This window comes from Gossypium hirsutum, chromosome D12 (assembly GCF_007990345.1).
Source record: "Gossypium hirsutum isolate 1008001.06 chromosome D12, Gossypium_hirsutum_v2.1, whole genome shotgun sequence".
Lineage (NCBI taxonomy): Eukaryota > Viridiplantae > Streptophyta > Magnoliopsida > Malvales > Malvaceae > Gossypium > Gossypium hirsutum.
In genome coordinates this window covers 45,156,876-45,172,772 of record NC_053448.1, presented here as the reverse complement: position 1 = coordinate 45,172,772, position 15,897 = coordinate 45,156,876, and the positions used below count along the sequence as shown (strand labels likewise).

Genomic DNA, 15,897 nt, shown 5'->3' with positions numbered 1-15,897 from the left:
AATTCATTACTTTCTCCTTACTCTTTTTACAGAAAGCCAAAAAATAAGAATGGAAAGATTTTTTTTTTTTGAGGTTAGTATTTGGTACATTAGGAGATACTTTTTTTTATTTCACAATTAACTTTTTAAAAAATTAGCATGCACTTTTTAAAATATTTTACCATTCCCCTGTAGGATATTTGGCAACCCCTTGACAATCTACTAAATATTTATATATTTTTTTACTACTTTATAATAAGGTGATCTTAGGGTTTTTTTTTTCACGAGAGAATAATATCAACATTTATTTCCAATATTATAACATTTTATTAATAATTAATTTGAACCGCATAAAAAGTCGGAAGAAACAAAAATTCTTAATTGAAAAAGACTAGTGATTCTCCTGTCCAGACTCGGTATTATTGGACAAGAAGCAAGTGAATTAGACAAATTATACTCAACTTTGCTTTGATATTTAGTTGCATAGATGCTATATCCCATCTTAAACAAAGCCTACAGTGACAGGGGCGGCCGTCGGTGAGCTAACTGGTGCTAATGCTGGTCCCGATGCTAGTGAAGACGATGGTGAATATGAAGAGAACATGCCCCCAATACCGCTGATCATGTCCTTGGCCCAATCAATCCATGACTCATTGGAATTATCTTGTTCGTCAGGACTTGGTGCGTAGGCTTCTGCAGCGTCTGATTCCATTGACGGTGCAGTTGACGTTGTGGCGTCGCCCATGACGGAATGGATTGAAACAACCATGATCATTGAGACCAAAACAATCTTTGCCATTTTGTTTTTTGGGTTTATGTAAAAAAGTGAGAAAGTAATGAATTTTTTTTTTATGTTTTATTTTTTTATGAAAATGATTTTATAATCAAATGGATAGAATTAAATTTATTGAATTGTTTAGAATTAGGATCAATTTGTTAAAATGTGTAAGTGTTGAGGACTAAATATGTTACTATACCAATTAAAAAAAGGGCACGTCATTACTTTCATTATCAATTTAACGGCGGGTGACCAAACAGGAACAAATACAAATGTTAATGCCTAAATTAATTTTTTTTTTAAAGTTGAGAAACAAAAATAGGGACGCGACTATAATTGGGTGATCATTTGTATAGTTTATCTTTAAAAATGATATATTAATAATATTATTATTGTATTTAGAGTGAATATTTGATACATTGACAATTTATTTTTTTATTCCATAAACAACCTTAAAAAATTTAAATGTGTCTTTTTTTAAAATATCTATTTATTAGAGTACTCATACTAAGTCTGCCCTCTCTGGCACGTCTCTATCTGCTCTCTCTGGCAGGTTTTAGGTTTTAGGTTTTATGTCTATTGTTTTATGACGACGGTAAGTCTTCTAGTTTTCTTTATTATTTTGGAAATTTGGTTCATACGATTGAGTTTGTCCACAACCATGGAGTTAGATTTTGCTGGGTTAACGATTAATGAGAAGGAAGAAGTTCTACAATTCCAATTTGAGCCACAAACAAGAAGAGAGGTTGGGGTTTTTCAATTAGTGGGATGTTTCTTAACTGCTAGCACTATTCACTTTTCAGCAATGAAAAGTACAATGGCAAATCTCTGGCATCCAGTTCAGGGTGTGCGAATTCGAAATCTAGGAGGAAAAAGGTATTTGTTCCAATTTTTTCATGTTATGGATATGGAGAGGGTTTTAAAGGGGTCCCCTTGGACCTTCAACAATCACTTGTTGTTATATAAGTTACAATTGGAGGAGGACCCATTAATAGTCCATTTAATCTATATTCCTTTTTCGGTACAGATCCACGATATTCCTGCTGGTCTTTTCTTTGAAAGGTTGGCAATACAATTGAGTAATTTTATAGGTACTTTTATGGAGTATGATGGATCCAATTTGGGAAAAGAAAATCAAAATTTTATGAGAATAAGTGTTCAAATTAACATAAAACGCCCTCCGAAAAGGAAGAAGCAGATTATGTTTTTTGGCAATTGTTCATATGTCAGATTTAAATATGAACGATTATCTCTCTTTTGTTTTTATTGTGGACGATTAGGGCATAATGACTCTTTTTGTGAAACGAAGATGGCGCTAGGAATGGAAGTTGCTGATATGGGATGAGATTTATCTTTGCGAGCACAATCTAGAAGAGCCCTAGCGATGAATAGTGTTTGGCTGCGCGAAGAAGGAGAGGGAGATTGGGGTGGAAATCGTGAGGGAATTCAAGTATTATGATCTAGTGTAAGGGCTTTAAGGAGAAACATGGGGCAAAGTAGTAATATAGATCCAATATTGGGATTTAACTTGGAAGGGAAATTATCTACCTTTAATGGGGGTGAAAACTCACTTATGGGCCAATCACATGCCTCAATGGATTATGATTTAGAAGACAGGGTGTTAATCGAAGAAAAGGGGAAAAAAAAGCAAGAGGGAAATCAAAGATGTAACAGCCAAGGAAGAGATTAGCATTTTGGCAACAAGAAATCGGAGAGTGGTGGAAGCTAATCAAGTAGTATCGGCGGCTGCCAAGAAACAAGCCGACCTATCACAATAAAAATATTAAGTTGGAACGTCCGTGGTTTGGGGAGCCCACGAACAGTTCAAAGACTTCGGTATTGGCTGAGGTTATATAATCCCCATATGGTCTTCTTTATGAAGACAAAAATCAATAGGAGAAAGGTGAAAGGAATTCAAAGAAGATGTGGTTTTTTCAATGGTATTGATGTTGATTCGATAGGATCTCGAGGTGGATTATGTTTGAATTGGCGTGGGGATATTAATATTAGGCTCCAAAGTTATTCTAAAAGCCATATTGATGTGAAAATTGAGGATACAAAGGAAGGTAATAAATGGAGGTTCACTAGTTTTTACGGATCTCCCTATTCAAATGATAAAGAATAAACGTAGAATTTGTTGCGGCAATTACGTAATGTTGGGGAGCTTCCTTGGATGGTTTGTGGTGATTTCAATGAAATTTTGTATGGCTTTGAAAATAGGGAAGGTTTACCTCGAGAAGATGGTGAATGGAAGCTTTTCGTAAGGTTTTAGAGGATTGTGAATTAAGGGACATGAGATTTTCTGGAAGCTGGTTTACTTGTGAAAGGGGAAATCTGCCAGAAACAAATATTCAAGAACAACTAGATAGGGGAGTGGCTATTGATGATTGGTTATCTTTATTCCTGAAGTTTCAAATTCGACACATGCCTCATTCTTTTTCAGATCATTGCCCACTGTTTATTACTACCAAACATGAGGATAATGGAAGAATTAATAGAAGTTTTAAATTCGAAGCATGGTGGGTTTTGGAGGAGACTTTTATTTTAGAGGTTAGATATATTTGGGAAATTACCACAAGAGATTTATTGAGTAAGTTTGAAAGTCTCAAGAGAGGTCTGAAGAAATGGGCTGAGAAGATTCAATATAGCAGGAAAGGGAAGAAAGATGCGCTAATTTTAAAATTAGAAAAACTGGTGGAAAATGAAAGAAATGACGAAGCTTTGACAAAGCTCATTGACACGAAAATTCAACTTAATTTTGATATTGAAAAAGATGAGCGCTATTGGGAACAGAGGGCGCGAGTTAATTCGCTGAAACATGGAGATAAGAATACAACTTTTTTAACAAACAGACAACTCAGAAACAACAGAGAAATTTCATTAGTAGAATGCAATCTGATAATGGCAGGGAAACAGAAAAAATTTTAGAAATAGAGGGTATAGCCAGGTCGTATTTTCAACAGTTGTTTTCTGCTGGAAGAAGGGGCAATTATGATAATATTTTGGCAGGAATTAATAGCTGCATCTTTGATAAGAATAATTTAAAGTTGAAGGCGAGGTATACAAAAGAAGAGATTCGTGAGGCACTAGCAGGATTAGGTCTAACGAAAGCACTAGGTGAGGATGGATTCCTGACATTATTTTACCAAAAATGCTGGCCAATTATTGGGGAAGAAGTTACATCATTCTGCCTTAATCTACTGAATGGAGGTATGGATATCAGTCCAATAAACAAAAATAATATCGTGTTAATTCCAAAAATCCCTAATCTTTTGAATATTACCCATTTTAGGCTAATTAGTTTATGCAGTGTACTTTATAAACTGCTGGCTAAAGTCATTTCTAATTGTTTCCGTCTTGTGATGAATAAATGTATTGATTTATCTCAAAGTGTTTTTGTACCGGGGAGACTGATTTGTGATAATGTTTTATTGGCTTATGAAATTCTTCATACTTTGAAGAATAAAAGGATAGGTAAAAAAGGGTTTATGGCAGTGAAATTAGATATGAGTAAAGCGTATGACAGGGTTGAATGGAGCTTTGTTGAAAAAATAATGAAGAAACTAGGTTTCAATTCAGAATGCGTTGATATGCTAATGAAATGTGTAACCACAATGTCATATTCAGTGGTCTTTAATGGTGTTATCAGAGAAAATTTTTCCCTTCTAGAGGTCTTAGACAGGGTGACCCTTTGAGCCCGTTCTTATTCCTATTCTGTAGAGACGGGCTATCTAGTCTTATGAGGCTAGCAACAGAAGGAAATTTAATTCGAGGAGTAAAGGTTAGTAGAAGCGGACCACAAATTTCACATTTGCTATTTACGAATGATTGTATTCTGTTTGGAGAGGCCACGGAGAGAGGAACAAATTCATTGAAGAGGATATTAAATGAATATGAACTCTGGTTTGGTCAAAGTGTTGATTACACTAAATCCATAATCTTTTTCAACTCTAATATGCGGGAGGAGGAAAAAAAGGGTAACTACCAGGGCGCTTGGAGTTCGTAGCTCAAATAATCTAGAAAGATATCTAGGATTACCAAATTTGGTGGGTAGAAGCAAGAAAGTGGCTTTCCAAAGTCTGAAGGACATATTAAAGCAAAGAATTTATAATTGGAGCATTAAGCATATTTCTCAAGGAGGGAAGGAGGTTTTTATCAAAGCCGTTTTACAATCCTTTCAAACCTACTTTATGGCTTGTTTTTTGCTTCCTAAGTTTCTATGCAATGAGCTGGAAGGTATAATAGCCAAATTTTGGTGGCAAAAAAGTCGAGGCAAAAAAAGGATTCATTAGTGTGCTTGGAAGGACATTTACGTATTAAAAGAAGCAGGTGGTCTCAGTTTTTGAAAACTCGATAAATTCAATATTGCATTATTAGATAAACAGGGTTGGCATCTTATTAATTATCTTGATTCTTTGTTAACCCGTGTTTTGAAAGCTAAATACTATCCAAATGTGAGTTTTTTAACTGCTCAGTTAGGAAACTTACCTTCACTTACCTGGAAGAGCATCTAGTCGGCAAAAGGAGTTCTGGAAGAAAGACTATGTTGGAGAGTTGGTAAGGGGGATCATATTTCTGTTTGGACGGATCTTTGGATTTCAGGCAATGGAGAAGATAGATTGCAGTATCAACACAGAAATGATAATATTGTATTAGTATAGGATCTGATTAATGAAATAAATAGAATGTGGAAAGCAGACTTAATTGTCAATACCTTCAGAGCGGATTTCGCTAGAAAGATCATACAGATTCCTTTGGCAAGTTCAGTGCATGATGATTTCCAAGTTTGGAGAGGAGAACCTTCTGGTAACTTTTTTGTTCGAAGTGCCTACAAACTATTACAGGAGGCTACTCTAAATTCTATTAGTATACAGACCGAAACTAAAGCTTTTGACAAAAAATTATAGAATTTACAGATTCCCCCGAAAGTTAAAATTACAATATGGAGGATATCTTGGAATTACATTCCAACTTTTGTTAATCTAAAGATAAGAAGAGTAGTTACTGATGCTCGCCGTCCTCGGTGTAATCAGGATGAGGAGGATAGTAATCATGTCTTCCGTCGATACCCTACAACGACAGAAGTATGACGGTTTTTAAAGTTTTTTTGGATACTTTATTGTAACATCGACAGTGTATGGAACTGGCTAACCTGGGTTTTCAGCCAATGGACAAATGAACAGTGTCGCCTTTTTTGCTGTGGGCTTTGGATAATTTGGAGAAGTCGTAATAAGTTAATATATGAAAACAAACAAACAACAAGCAGGGATATCTTAACACAAATCTCAAGTTACATTTCAGAATTAAGATGAGTTGAGGAAAAGAAACTTATCTTAGAGGCAAGCAAGGGCCCTAAGTCTGATGAAAGGAGAACGAGTGTGGCAATTTACTTTGATGCGGTTTTTGATCAACAATTCTTAAGATCTGCCTCAGACTGGTAGTTCGAAATGTGGGGGTGAAATATTGGCTTTCAAGTCAGTCATCCATTCCAATGTTGCAACTCCATTTGCGGCAGAGGCACATGCAGGGTTACAAGCTGTAAAATTAGGGATCTCTATGGGGTTTAATGTTTTGCAAATAATAGGAGATTCAAGAACGGTGATTACAAAATGCCAAAATTAAGAATATGATAGATCGACTATCGGCGCAATCATTAGAGATATTCAAAACACAAAAATCCATTTTCAAGATCTCGATTTTCATTTTATTCCCAGATCAGAAAACACATTCTCTCATTTTGTTGCAGTGGAGGCACTAAAGAAGGGAGAAGGACATTAACTGGTTGGAGATATTCCCAGCTCTGCTTGTTGCGCAGCGGAAAGGAAGCAGCCACGACACCTAGGTTGAAAGAGAAGATAGGATTGTTTGAATTTTGTAGCAGAAGACTAAAAGATTTGTGGAGATTTGCTACCATTAAAGCTGTGTCGGTGATTGGAAATGTTAAGACCTTATAGAGGCTAGTTGTTACTGTCGACTGAAATTCTTAGATTAAGATTCCTTTTATTTATTTGATTTTTTTCAGCTTATTTTGGGCCAACCGTTAGAGGCCTGGTTTGTTTTCATGTATTTTTTAAGTCTGCTTTATTGGACTCAAGTCGACTTTGCAGTCTTGGCTTAGGTATTTATTTCAATATAATTCAGTCGATTTCTTAAAAAAAATATTTCTATTTATTAATATTTTATTATACAGCTATTAAACATTAGTCTAACCCTTTAACCCTACTTGTGTAGTCTAAAAACTCTACTGATAGTGTATCAAATAATTTTCATTATAAAACTAGTAATGTAGTTGTTAGATTACACAAACAGGATTCTTATAAGGGTATAATAAAATATTAAAAAGAATATGTAAAAAAACACATGCAAACTTTTTTAAGTTACTAGTGAAATAAAAAATATATATAGTACGAAATATTCACCCAAATATTTTTTAATAAAATTTAATTTTAAATTAGTTTCTACGATTGATTAAAAATAAATAAATTTCAAAGTGGAAGTGATGAGGGTTTTCATTATTTTTCCCCGAAGACCTTACTATTTTTCCAGCTTGGTTTGACTAAAAAAGTACTTTCAACAAGGTTTTATCAACCAAACAAAGAAGTGACGTTGCAGAATATATTAGGGTGTTTTTTCTTTCTTCACCTTTTCTTTTTAACCAACCAAATACATTCTATTTATTTATTTATTTCAATATACTTTTTTTATTAATTTACTTATTCTGATAAATATATATACTAAAAATTTTATCTATATATACAAATTATGTTCTTAAAATATAATTATCAATTTAAAAATAATATATTAACAAGATCTAAATCCCACCACATATAAATTATTTTAAAAAATATTATCAAATAATATAATATTTAAAAAAATTAAATTAATATTCCATAACACCAACTCAAATAAAAGCTAAAATAATAATATAAATATATATTTGGTATTTTCGCTCAGGAAAACCTACCCAAAGATGTGCGAAGAAATTAAAGATGAATGGGAGTGGCAGCGTAGCGTCGGGCGACGGGCCCACTGATTGTATAGCCCTTTCTGTCTGAAACGTGTCGACATGCCATTGGTGGTAGGTTGTAGGTTGAGGACTCAGAATCCGTGCCCACTCACTCACTGCTTATTATTTTCTCCCTATCGCCTTCCAATCCCATAACCATTTTATCCATCTTGGCTTTCTTTGTTTGTTACAAACAATTCTGGTTCATTCAGGTGAGGGGAGAGAGTAATATATATAGTGGAAATGGTAATTTGAGTGAAGAATTGGGGTTTGGTTGCATGCTTTTTCACAGCTTTCTTGAACTTGGCTACTCTCTCTGGCTCTGCATGCCTTCTCTTCTCTATTCCTACTGGAAGCATTAATCCTCAGTCAGTGTATATGAAGCTCAAGAAAGCTGTGGGAAATCATGGACGCCCCATTTTTATTTTATTTTTTTATTCTTTTGCTTCTTTGTTTCTCGGCTTTTGGGCTTCTACAAGGTATGCTTCTATTTAATTTCTGCTTATTATTTCACTTCACTGCTCTCTATGCATACTTCATACCACCATTTTTATTTTGGGCTTCAGGTTCAGTGGCTGTATTTTCACCCCAAGTGTACATTTTGATTACATTTTCTTCCTCATATCACATCTTTTGATTGGATCTGATTGTTAACATATGCAAAAAGTGATATAAACATTACATTCTAAATGTGGCTCTCATTTTAGGGGCCACGCTAGGGAGTCGCTAAAACCTCAACCTTTGAATTTTCTTTTCAATTCTTTATTTTAATTTCCACATTAAACATCTAAAACAATATGATAAAATTTAAAATTTAAAATTTAGTCCTTAGTGTTTTTATTTTCGATAACTTATATCTTGTACTTTTATTTTTTTTTTCAAGAATAAAGTCCTCTTACATTTCAATTTTCAAAATTTAGAGTTTAGGGTTAACACTATTAAAATTATTTTATTAAATTTTGTTTCATTACAAGGCCTTTTTTAGTTGCATGATTAATAATAAGTATTTTTTTATTTCAAAATGTCACATCAATAAATTAAAAAATAATAATTGTGCTAACCATTAGAGCTAAATTTTAAAATATGAGAAAATTCTCTTTATTTAAGTCTTTAACTATTATTTTATCCTTTTTTTTAATTTATTTTTTTGAAACTTAATCTTATTATATGTTTTTAGCATATCTAGCTCTTTTTTAGATACAATGCTTAGAACTATTTATAATCTTTCTCAAACCCTGGTTCAAAGTACTTAACCCACGTTCTCCTTTACTGACAATAATGTCAATGTCAATCGAGTTAAAACTCAAATCGACTTAATTTATTTTAAATGTAACCATTTATCGTTGTTCCTATTTTTATATATAGAGGTTTTTATTAATAAAACAATACAGCCTCCAATTAATTCAATAAATTCTATTACATTTTCAATTAATTAAATGAAAATGCTTTTTTTTCTATTTTGTAATATAAAATTCTATGCATATTTTAATTATCTTACTTATCACTACAAACTTTTTTAACAATACAACTTTAATTCGTACAAAAATTCGATATATACAACTTTATTATGATATTAATAAATTAAAAAAATTTCATTATAAGAATATCTATATATGTTTGCAATATTAATAACAAATTTATAATATTTAAATTTAATATTTCCATTCTCAAATTATTTTTCAAATCCAATCAAGCTTAGGCCTTAGATAAATATATAGATTTGTCCAATGTTCAATCTAATCTATAAGATATTAGATAAAAATTTAATATTAATTTAAATATATATTTTTAATTAAAATTAAACAACAGATATTTTATAAATCTTTTTGTAGCAATTTTATTATTACTTTATCTATAATAAGCATAAAAACATAAATTTGGAAAAAAATTTGAACAGATGAAAATACTCTTTATTTTCTATTATATTACTAAATTTAAATTTAAAAATAATTATAACATTTAATTTATAATTATTAGTTAAAAGGTTGAAATAAAATAAAATTTTTTATAATTTTACATTTAAAAATAAGGCATAATGATTTATTTGACCCTCCAACTTTACAAAAAAAAATCATTTTAGTCATTCATTTAATTTTCCGCCTTTTGCGATCCTTAAAACTGTGTTGTTTGTCAAATCATCCCAAAATAGATAAAAGAGTTAACATTTTTTGACTTTGCTGACATGACTTACATATAGATGTCATGTTAGCAATTAATTAGTTTTTTTAAAATTAAAATATTATAAAGATTATTTTAAAAATTAAAAATTATTTAAAAGGTATGATATTTTTTAATTTTAAAAAATAATTAATTGCTACATGTGGCAATCTACGTGCCATGTGTATGCCACGTCAACGAAGTTAATAAACGTTAACTTTTTCATCCATTTTGGAGATGTTTTGACAAATAATACAAGTTAAATGGCTAAAAGAGGCAAAAAAAATTAAATATAGGCTAAAATGACTTCTTTTTTATAAAGTTGAAGAGTCAAATAAGTCATTATGCCTAATAATAATAATTTAATAGAAGTTATAATAATTACACATTTAAATATAATTACAATTACAATTATTAGTTAAAAATGTTGTGCTAATTCTAAAATAAAGTTATCACTTAAATAGAACTCTAAGCATAAAATATAGGAAAAATTTGTGATAATTATATTTATAATTATAATTTACAATTATTAGTTAAAAAATTTTCACGTAAACAAAAGTTGTGTTAATTTTATTAATCTAAAATAGAGTTATTACTTGAATAAAATTTTAAACATCTTAATTATCACTTAATTAATATTAGATTTAATTATATTAATTAATTACCATTTTAAATAATGTTACTTTTTAATTAATTATATAAATAAAACTATATTATATTTTTTTCTGAGCCAATATAAAATTTTTATTAAATCCCATAAAAGGGAGAAGTGACCAAAAGGTTAGAGATAAAGATAATACAACATGCCTAAAAGACACCAACAATTCTAACTGCAATTATTATTTGAATATGTTATATATTGAATATACTTAAAAATATTTTAATTATTATTTAAAATTTTTGTTATAATATTTGAATCGATAAATTAATATATTTTAATTAAATTTAATAATTTAAATAGGAGATATTATTTTATGCTAATTAGTGTAATTAAAAATATATTATTTAAAAAATTAATTAAATATTAAACATATAAAATCATGTAATGTGACATTAAAATCTAAAATATATATACATGTATGTAAGTATTGTTGGATCTCCTTAACAATATATATATATGTTGGCACATAAATATGTTTTAATAAGTAATATTTGACACATGTCCATATTAAATAAGATATAAATTTAGAAAACCTATTAGTTATACTTTAAAAGAATATATATATATATTCATATTAGTTGAAATATATTGTATTATTTGTATATTTAAAATTTAGTTTTTTTGGGTATGTTGGAGGGGTCGAGTCATCAATGTGAGATAGGTCCAAAAAAAAAGGGGTTCTAGTTATAATCCAGAAACGATTCGTGTATATATTTCACAGAAACACAAAATCAACGTAGGCGATAAAGTAGTCGGAAGGCATGTAAATAAAGGGATCATTTCAAAAATTTTACCTAGACAAGATATGCCTTATTTGCGAGACGGAAGACCTGTTGATATGGTCTTCAACCCATTAGGAGTACCTTCATGAATGAATGTAGGACAGCTATTTGAATGCTCGCTTGGGTTAGCAGGGAGTATACTAGATAGACATTATCGAATAGCACTATTTGATGAGAGATATGAACAAGAGGCTTCGAGAAAACTAGTGTTTTCCGAATCATATCAAGTCAATAAGCAAACAGCGAATCCATGGGTATTCAATAATGAAAAAGATGAAAAAGAGGGAAGAAAATAAATTTAAAATATTTTTGGTAGGAAAGAAAAGTGAGGGGAAAGAGAATAAGATGATCATTTTCTATCCTAATACATAAAATTGATCATTCCAAATTGAAATGATGAAGGGAAAGAAAATGATAGAGATATGCATGTTAGTTCAAAATTATGCATTTTTCAAATCTTTTATGTTCTTTCTTTTCATTTTTCAACTCTACCAAGAAATGATGGAAAAGAAAAATTACTTTTTTTTTTCCATTTTTCCATCTTTACCAAACACATCTATGAAAAGAACATTTATACCTTTCATCTTTCTATTTTTTTTTTATCAAGCGAAGCTTTTATTTTTATTTCAAGAAATTTAGTCTATTTACTTTTCATATTTAAGAACTTAAGTTCAATTGTTAATCTTATTAAATTCAATTTTATTATATTCTCATTTTTTCATTATATGGCTACTAATTTAATAAATTTTAAAATATTGCAGTAACAAATATTTTAAAAAAGTGTAAACTATCAAAATAGTCACTTTTGTTTGACTCAGGTTACATTTTAGTCACTTATGTTTGAAATGTTACGTTTTAGTCACTTACGTTATCATGTTGTAACATTTTAGTCACTGAGTCGTTAATTGTCGACAATGGTGTAACGGTAAGTTGATGTGGCACATTAAATCATCATTTCAAACGAAAATTTTAGGTTAAACTCTACAATTGGTTCCTATATTTTTTTCATTTTCAACAATTTAAAAATTTTCTTTTATGTTCTTCTAACTTTTTTTTTCTATTCTCTTATGCTTCTCCCTCTATTTTCCTCCCTTCTTCATTTCTTTTAACATAGTTTTTCTATGCTTTCCATTTGTAACTAGTCCACAAGCTCGCCTCACTCGAAAAAAATTAAATTGTTCAAAAAAACAAAACATAGAAAAACTACGTTGAAAGAAATGGAGAATGGAAGAAAACAAAGGGAGAAGCATAAGAAAATGGAAAAGAAAGAAAGTTAAAAAAAACATAAAATAAAAAAATTAAATTGCTCCAAACGAAAAAATATGAGGACCAATTGTATAAATTAACCTAGAATTTTTGTTTGAAATGATGATTTAAAGTGCCACATCAGTTTACTGTTATACCGTTAACAGAAACTAATGGCTCAATGACTAAAATGTTACAACGTGATAACATAAGTGACTAAAACGTAACATTTCAAACATAAGTGACTAAAATGTAACATGTGCCAAATAAAAGTGACTATTTTGGTAGTTTACCCTTAAAAAATAGAAAAATTATTTTTAAAAAATAAAAAGAATAAATTTGAATATAAAAACTTGAAATAGGTTTGAAAATTTTATATTATAATTAAAAAAGTGGAGCATGGCGTAGGTCGAAACAGCTAAATTATATTGTGAATAATATGAAATTTCCCAAATGTTAAAAGGTTTTGTTCAAAAAAGAAAAAAGTTAAAAAAGGTAAGTAGCTTAGGATGGAGGTGACAAAGTTGCGTCGTATTGGTTTGCAGGAGTTAAAGGAGTGAGTGATGAGATTTGAGGAAGGGTAGAATTGTCAGTTTATGTTTTTTGTTTTCACGACACTCATACAACGGAATGGAAATGATGGTATGTTTTGATTTGATACCTTCATTTACTTTTCCTTTTTCCTTGCTTTATGAATTAAGGCAAAAAAGGGACCCTGGAAGACAATAGCAGACAAGTTGGGAAACAAATCACTAGAAGTTGTTAACTTCAATTTTTTAATTATGTATTTCATAATCAATCTATTATTTCTCCAAATAATATCATGACGAAAAAATTAATTACTGTTTGTTGGTAAAAAAAAAAAAACATAATATAAGCTTACACTACACCTGTCCAAAGATTTGCCCCCGCCTAATAGGCTTAACTCAATTTGGATCGGGCTTCAACAAAGACTTTTTACTTTAAGCCTAGTAGACTCAGCTTAAATTCAATTTAAATAATAAAAAATATTTTTAAATTAAAATTTAATTATAGAATAGAAATTAAAAATATAGTTTCAATATTTTGTTATTTTTAAATAGTAAAACGAATTTTTTAGGTGAAATGAAAATAAATTTAAATTTGAAAAAAATTTTAAAATTAAACCTCAACTTAATTCGACTCATGAACACCTCCGATCTACACAATCAAAAAATCACACGCTTGCACAAAGGTTGAAGCCCTCTAACATCAAATATGAGCATCATCAAAATGATCAAAGCCCATGTCATTAGGTGTTAACCACCATATCATACATTATGCCAACATCAACACAAACCGTGCTCACCAGGGAACAAGTCAAACTTTTTTTTAGGTGCCAAATAAAATAATTAACTTTTAAAAAAGTTATTAGTACAAAATTTTCATTTATCCAAAAGATTAAAATGTTAAATTGAGTTACATTCAAAATGAAAGATGGCTATTTAAAAAAGGGTCAAGTCTCTTACTTGCCTCTAACTTCGCTTCTAATGCTTACCCTAGCAAACCCATCGGATTCTAATTCTAATATATATAGTACCTAAATTTGTTTGAATACGAATTTGCTAGTCAGAAAATTTGATTTGTGATCTATCTTGAACTGCCCATAAAGATTTACACCGCTTTCATAAAATGCATTGGAAGTATAATATACAAACTGTTAGTTTTGCACTTTCCCTGAATCGGCCTGAAAAGTGCCCCGAAATACTACGGGTACCTTAGTCGCAATTACTCTCTAAAGAAGTGTAAGGAAATAATTTCAAGAACAAAAGACTGTCCATACATAGGTGGCTAGGGTTCTTCTTAATTTCAACCCACATTTTCAATTCAACCTTTATAGGGAATTTGATTAGATCTAATATTAATCTAAATTAATAAAAGAAAAAGAAAAGTCCAACATAGACGGCAACCCAAGTCCAATAAGGACTCTCATTGCCGCCAACCATGAGCCCTAATGAGCTTCCCTTATGTCGGGCCCAACCACGTTTTCTATTTGGTAAATTTGGCCCACATCAGTATTTTAGATGCCTAGTCAATTTTAATTACCCTGTTTTAATTTTTTTTAGAGATATTTTAATTTTGTTAAAGTTAAGATCACTTTACATTTTTATTTTATTCTGTTCTAAAGAATGAGATAATATGATATCTTATTTTTTTTTGTCACAAATATGATATCTTAATTTAATTGCACTTAAAGATTCATTATTTAATTTAAAATAGATATTTATCCAATTAAATGAATATCTAAAGTGATTAAATCAATACCAAATTAAATTAATCATTAAATTAAGAAAACATCTACATATTTCAATGAGTACATCCAGTCATCTATTCCTTTTTGTTAACTTGTTCATGCTTCAATGCAAGTGTTTGTGTTAAAGTAATTGTCATGAGTTACGTTGAACTTGTAAAGGGACGAGATGAACATTTATAAATCAGGTTATGATAATTCATGTAAACAAGTTTCAACTTTATGTCTGCCAATTACAAAATTCGTGTCCTCGGAGTCGTAGCACTGATAAGCAAAGCTTTGTCCATTGACATTGTTATACATGTAATTCTCTTAAGGCACTCGTGTGATTATGGATGTAATCAAGCTGAGCTAAGTCTGAAGTCTGAATATTGCCAAGTTCGAATTCGACTCAAAAGTCAAAGTTCGATACTTGCTTCGAAATCGATCAAACATCTATTTTTAAGCTCGAGTTCCGATCAATATATAATTGAGCTACTCGAGCTCGACTTAATAATTGAACTTAAGGCTAATAATATATATTAAGGGTAATAATATAATTTAAATATGAAAAACTCAAAAAGGCTTGTGAGCCGTTCTCAAGCATCACTAAGCTCGAATTCGGCTCAATTGATAACTCAAGTTGCTCAAGTTCAAGCTCAGCTTAATAATTATTGAATCAAGTTTGAATATGTTATAGTAAAACTCGAGTAGTTTGCAAGCACTGATGTTTCATTTGCACTTCTAGTTGCGACTCTTTTAGGTTTTATAAATGCACTAGCTTTGATAACTTTTTCTAAAAGTTCCATTATATATACCACAATGTAAAATAAATAATTTAAGTCACTTTAAAACAATTTCAATTGAGTTTGTAATACCTCAAAATAATTAATTTCATAATTTGCGTTATTCCGAAAATAGTTTCGAAAGGAAGCACAATTCATTCTTAATAGAGGCTTAAAGGTGAGAAGGTCTAATGAGGATAGCTAGAATATGTTATTATGGACATTTCTCAAGAATTAATATGTATATTATAAAGTG

The 15,897-nt window shown here is 30.2% G+C and overlaps 1 long non-coding RNA gene across 1 annotated transcript; it reads right to left on the bottom strand.

Moving 5' to 3' along the window:
- Nucleotides 1-282: 282 nt before the first annotated feature.
- Nucleotides 283-6,744, bottom strand: LOC107946117 (uncharacterized). Its single transcript, XR_001696835.2, has 4 exons — nucleotides 6,537-6,744; nucleotides 5,910-6,293; nucleotides 5,472-5,827; nucleotides 283-5,346 (listed from the first exon to the last, which is right to left on the bottom strand). It is a non-coding gene; the product is annotated as an uncharacterized lncRNA (long non-coding RNA).
- Between the last annotated feature and the right edge of the window lie 9,153 nt (nucleotides 6,745-15,897).